The following is a 7,079-nucleotide window of genomic DNA, read 5'->3' on the forward strand; positions in this document are numbered from 1 at the left end:
AGAGAGGCCCATTGGACTTGCAAACTTTATATGCCCCAATATAGGGGAATGCCAGGGCCAAAAGAATGGGAATGGGTGGGTAGGGAGGTGGGGGGCGCTATGGGGGACTTTTGGGATAGCATTGGAAATGTAATTGAGGAAAATATGTAATAAAAAAAAAAAAGACCTGAGTTTCTTGGATATAGGAGAAAAATCAATCTTGTATCTTAGATTATTTAGCGAACCTGTTACATTTGATAGAAGGGTTTATTTTTATTAAAATTTAATCTTATTAGAAAAAAAAGAAAAAGAAAAAGTAGCCATTTTAATATAGGATAATATGGACTTTCAACCAAAAGTTATCAAAAAAGATGAGGAAGTATATGTCATACTCATCAAAGGAAAGATATACAAATATAAACTCTAATTTCTGATCATGTATGCTCCAAATGCAAGGATACCCAAATTCATGAAACAAACTTCACTAAAGTTCAAAGTACACATTGTACCTCACACAATAATAGTGGAAGATTCCAAAATCCCACTCTCATCAATGGATAGATCACTGCAACAGAACCTAAACAGACATGCTGTGAGGCTAACAGAAGTTATGAACCAAATGAATCTAACAGATATCTATAGAACATTTCATCCTAAAAAAAAAGAACATACCTTCTTCACAGCACCTCATGGTACCTTCTCCAAAAGTGAACATATAACTGGTTACAAAACAGTCCTCAACAGATACAAGAAGATTGAAATAATCTCATGCATCCTATCAGATCAACACGGAAAAAGTCTGGTCTCCAATAGCAACAAAAAGAGCAGAGCACCCACAAATACATGTAAGCTGAACAATGTTCTACTCAATGATTATTTGGTCATGGAAGAAATAAAAAAAGAAATTAAAGACTTTAGAATTTAATGAAAATGGAGGCACAACATACTGAACTTATGGGACACAACGAAAACAGTTCTAAGAGGAAAACTCATAGGTCTAAGTGCCTAAAAAAGAAACTAGAGAGAACATACACTAACAGCTTAAAAGCACACCTAAAATCTCTTGAACATAAAGAAACAAATACATCCAAGTGGAATAGATGGCATGAAATAACCAAAATCAGGTCTGAAACCTACCAAGTAGAAACAAAAGAATGATACAAAGAATCAACAAATTCAGGAGCTGATTCTTTGAGAAAATCAACAAGAGAAATCAACCCTTAGCCAGACTAACTAGAGGGCACAGAAAAACAGTATCCAAATTAACAAAATCAGGAATGAAAAGGGAGATATAACAACAGAAACTGAGGAAGTTCAAACGATCATCAGATCCAACTACAAAAGCCTATATTCAACACAACTAGAAAATCTGGATAAAATGGACAATTTTCTGGACAGAAATACCAACAACAAATCGGGATCAGATAAATCATCTAAACTGTCTCATAACACCTAAAGAAATAGAAGCAGTCATTAAAAGTCTCTGAACCAAAAAACAGCCCAGGATATATGGGTTTATTGTAGAATTTTAACAGACCTTCAAAGAAGGCCTAATATCATCTCCCTTCAAACTATTCCACAAAACAGAAACAGAAGGAACACCACCCAGTTCATTGTATGAAGCCAAAATTATGCTTATACCTAAATCATACAAAAACTCAACAAAGAGAATTTCAGACAAATTTCCTTATGAATATTGATGCAAAAACACTCAATAAAATTCTTGCCTGCCGAATCCAAGAACATATCAAAACAATTGATTTACCATGATCAAGTAGGCTTCAACCCAGGGATGCAGGGTTGGTTCAATATATGGAAAAATATCAACATAATCCACTATATAAACAAACTGAAAGAAAACCCCACAGGATCATTTCTTTTGATGCTGAGAAAGCATTTTACATAATTCAACACCTCTTTATAGTAAACGTCTTAGAAAGATAAGGAATCCAAAGCCTTTACCTAAATATTGAAAAAGCAATATACAGCAAACCAGTAGCTAACATCAAATTAAATGGAGAGGAAATTGAAGCAATCCCACTAAAGTCAGGGACTAGACAAGTCTGCCCACAACTCCTAGCCAGAGCAATTAGAAAACAAAAGGAAGTTCTTATCATACAGATCTTTCACTTCCTTAGTTAGAATCAAACCAAGGTATTTTATATCATTTGCGACAATTTTGAAGATTGTTGTTTCCCTAATTTCCCTGTTTATCCTTTGTGTAGAGAAAGGCCACTGATTTGTTTGAGTTAATTTTATATCCAGCTACTTCACTGAAGTTGTTTATCAGGTTTAGGAGTTCTTTGGTGGAATTTTTAGGGTCACTTATATATACTATCATATCATCTGCAAAAAGTGATATTTTGACTTCTTCNTTTCCAATTTNTATCCCCTTGATCTCCTTTTGTTNTCNAATTGNTCTNGCTAGGACTTCAAGTACAATGTTGAATAGGTANGGAGAAAGTGGGCAGCCTTGTCTAGTCCCTGATTTTAGTGGGATTGCTTCCAGCTTCTCACCATTTACTTTGATGTTGGCTACTGGGTTGCTGTAGATTGCTTTTATCATGTTTAGGTATGGGCCTTGAATTCCTGATCTTTCCAAGACTTTTATCATGAATGCTTGTTGGATTTTGTCAAATGCTTTCTCTGCTTCTAATGAGATGATTATGTGGTTTTTATCTTTGAGTTTGTTTATATAGTGGATTACGTTGATGGATTTTCGTACATTAAACCATCCCTGTATCCCTGGAATGAAACCTACTTTGTAAGGATGGATGATTGTTTTGATGTGTTCTTGGGTTTCGTTAGCAAGAATTTTATTTTGCATCGATATTCATAAGGGAAATTGGTCTGAAGTTCTCTATCTTTGTTGGGTCTTACTGTGGTTTAGGTATCAGAGTAATTGTGGCTTCAAAGAATGAATTGGGTAGAATACCTTCTGCTTCTATTTTGTGGAATAGTTTGTGAAGAACTGGAATGAGATCTTCCCAGGTACTAAACCACCAACCAAAGAATACACAGGGAGTGACCCATGGCTCCAACCACATATGTAGCAGAGGATGGCCTTGTTGTACATCAATGGGAGAAGATGCCCTTTGTCCTGTGAAGGCTGGATATCCCAGTGTTGGGAAATGTCAGGGTGGTGTGGTGGGAGTGGGTGGAATCAGGGGGGGAGGAGAGGATATGGGGTTTCCAGGCTGGGGTGGGTGGTGGATCTGGAAATGGGATAACATTTGAAATGTAAATAAATAAAATATCCATTAAAAAAAGGCTTGAGGGACAGCAATTCCACTTCTTCAGTATAGAAACCTGATGCCCAACCACATTAAGAAAAGACAGAAAGAAAGAAAGAAAGAAAGAAAGAAAGAAAGAAAGAAAGAAAGAAAGAAAGAAAGAAAGAAAGAAAGAAAGAAGGAGAAAGAGCTAGAGAAAGTACCCAAGGAGCTAAAGGGCAGAGATTGTGTCTCTAGTTGCATATGTAGCAGAGGATTGCCTAGTTTGCCATCAATAGGAGGAGAGGCCCTTGGTTTTGTGAAGATTATATGACTCAGTATAGAGGAATGCCAGGGCCAAGAAGCAGGAGTGGGTGGGTTGAGGAGCAGAGCAGGGGTGGGGGGAAGTGTATAGGGGACTTTCAGAGAGAAAACTATGAAAGGGGATAGCATTTGAAATGTAAATTAAGAAAATATCTAATGAAAAAGGTAAATTCTAAAGAACTGCTATAGCTTTGTGCTAGCTTATATTATTCTGAACAAAAAAGCTCAATTTTTCATTTACATATCGCTTCAGTAATTTATTCCAGGTTTTCTTTTGATTATCCTATGAATCAGCATCACATAACCCAGTCCTTTGATTCTTAGGAGACATAACCACATTTCCTTTCAATATTGCAAAAGAATTCAGTTTTGGTGGCCTCTGTAAAGCACAGATACTAAAATAGGTGGGTGGAACAATGTCTTGAAATTAACATTTTACCACAACTGGGCCTGGATTCACTGTATCCAGTCTGACCAGGATTTCAGGAATTTGCCTGCCTTTTTTTCTGAAAACCTGGCTCATAATGTAGCAGCCTGTTTCTTTGGATTAGTGAAGCTCCTTATACAATGCATATCCTTTATTTTTTGCATAGTTGAGAAATTATATATTTTCTTTTTTATTGGATATTTTTTAAATTTTCATTTTGAAACATTTTCCCCTTTCCAGGTCTCCCCCTTTAGAAACCCTCTACTCCATCCCCCCTCCCTTGCCTTTATGAAGGTGCTCCCCCACAAACTCACCCCCTCCATCTTCCTGCCCTGGCATTCCCCTTCACTGGGGCATGGAACACCATCAGGCCCAAGGGCCTCTCTTCCCACAGATGTCCAACAAGGCCATCCTCTGCCACATACGCGGCCAGAGCCATGGGTCCCCCCATGTATATTCTTTGGTTGTTGGTACAGTCCCCCCAGCTCCAGGGAGTCTGGCCTGTTAACACTGTTGCTCCCTCCATGGGGCTGTAAGCCCCCTCAGCTCCTTCACTCACTTCTCCAACTCCTCCAGCTGGGACACTACCCTATGCTCATTCCAATGGTTGTTACAGTAGAAGATGAGGAAAATATATATTGAAAAATATTAGGAATCAGAACTGTCTCTTAGATGGGGATTATTCAAAGAGGAAGTGTTGTCCTGACTTTCATTGCCCAGATGAGGTGAATTGATGTTGTGATCCACACCATTGTCCTGTTGATGTTCTCAGATAAAGTAGGAAATAAAGGCAAATGTAAGTAAAAGTAAAATCTGTTATTAACACCATGACCAATTCTATCATAGGAACAGATACTGTCAGCAGAGAAATTTCTAAAGTTCCCATAGACCACCTCTCTCTAATATCCTATTTTTTTCATTTTAAAACCGTTTATTTCCTTCTCCTTCTCCTTCTGTGTATGAGTGTTTTGCATTTAATGATGTTCATCATATGAAAACCAGTTCACTTTAGAAGGCAGAAACGTTACTGAATCCCTTAGACCTGTAGTTTTAAATGGCTGTGAGTACAATATGGGTTCTGGTAAGGTCCTCTGCAAGAGTAGTCTGTGCTCTTAAAAGGTTAGCCATCTTTCATGTCCAACAGATCTCCTCTTAATTCTATCTTATATCATCTTGTTATGAATCTCTAGTCTGTCTGGACCACTTCTTTATGTTTTTATTGCTTAATTTAGTGTGTGTGTGTGTGTGTGTGTGTGTGTGTGTGTGTGTGTGTGTGTGTAAGAGTACAACTTGTGTGAGAAGGTTCTCTCTTTCTACCATGGAGGTTCCTGGGGTCAAAGCCGGATTATTGGGTATGCTGGCATTTATTTTTTTCCACTAAGCCTCTGCTTCTCACATTAACAACAGTCATATTGGGAGCATTATGCCTACCTCTCCTGACAGTTTGCTTAAAGTCTTTAGCATTTGACAAACATCTCAGAATATTGGGTACAATTTTAAGGTAGATCTGACTACATGAGACCTTAGAACTTTAGTCATGTTAATTGCAAATTACTGAACATAAAGTTAGCTTCCCCATAAAATCTGAGTCTGTAGCTGTAATGTCAAGGTGTTCAAATGTTTTCTGTACTTTTCATTAGGTATTAGCAGAGCCTGAATATGTAAGAAATAATGTTAATGACCAGTAAGAGACATTAATTCACGTACCAATGAAGATTACCATCTCATTCTTTACATGTTTGAGGATGGCTTATGAAGAGTACAATGAAAAGCCATCAAACACCACAATGTGTTCTGTCATGAAAAGAAATTCTTTCTGGGATATTGTTTCAGAGCTTTGGAATTACTTTCCAGGTAGATACACAATAAGCACAATAAGCATCCATGTGGATGTTTTTATTGATTATTTATGGTATTGTCAAAACAGATACTAAAGATTTATAAATGAATGAAACAATTCTCATGGAACTAATACTTCAATATAGAATACATTAGAGATGAATCAACCTTTTAAAACACAGAATGTGGTGGGGAAGAATAAATGGAGCTGATATAGTTAGTAAAGAAAGCTGTGGCACAAGTGGGTAGTATGAACTTGTGTAGGCTAGCAATTAAATTCCCATGATACAAGTGGAATTAGAGCATGAAACTAAAAAAGTATTTGAGGAAAAGAAGAGTATCTGGATTCTATTCTAAAGGAAATAGAAAGATTAAAATAGGTGTAGCCTAAAACAACAATGTTATCAATTGCATGTTGTACATATAATTCATCTCGTGAACACTTCAAGTACAATATGCACCATCCAGGAAAGACAGGCTTACTAGTGCTATTGTGGCACAAATGTCATGGGAATAAACAGCTTCTTTACTGGATCTAAGTCTAACTCCACAAGATGAAAATCACACTTTATACCACCAAAAGAGCCAAAACCTGTGCTAGACAGGTCATAGACCCTTATGAAGAGCTCACCACCATTATTCCCCCCAATGGACATAGTATCAAACCAATTTGCTATGACTTAATATTATACTGACACATAGTACACTTTGAACCCTCATTATCACAGATTCTTTTTGTAATAGATGAAGATTAGCATTACTTGCCAATGTGCAGAGAATTAGAGACTGTGGAAAACTCAGCACTATATGGGAGATATATGTTTATATGGTACCTATTAATAACTATATCAATATCTATATCTATATCTATTTCTATATCCATCTATATCTATATATCACCTCTTTCTTTCCAAGATTAAGAGCATTTCAGAGAGAGGGTGGAAGGATTTTAAGAGCTAGAGCTTGTAGATGACTAGAAATAAAAACTGTTTTGAGGACACATCAGAATGATCTTATGTTAGCTATGTTTGCATGTATAACTTTAAACCAGACAAAATTCCAGCATGAAGACAGGACAAGGGCATGAAGTTCACAGATAACTGAGGAGTTTTTGGCAACTGTCATCTTCTACAAATTGGACATAGTTCTACTGGAGGATCCCGCAATACCTCTCCTGGGCATATATCCAGAAGATGTTTCAACCGGTAAGAAGGACACATGCTCCACTATGTTCATAGCAGCCTTATTTATAATAGCCAGAAGCTGGAAAGAACCCAGATGCCCCTCAACAGAGGAAT

The sequence above is a fragment of the Mus caroli genome, chromosome 7 (assembly GCF_900094665.2).
Source record: "Mus caroli chromosome 7, CAROLI_EIJ_v1.1, whole genome shotgun sequence".
Classification (NCBI taxonomy): Eukaryota; Metazoa; Chordata; class Mammalia; order Rodentia; family Muridae; genus Mus; species Mus caroli.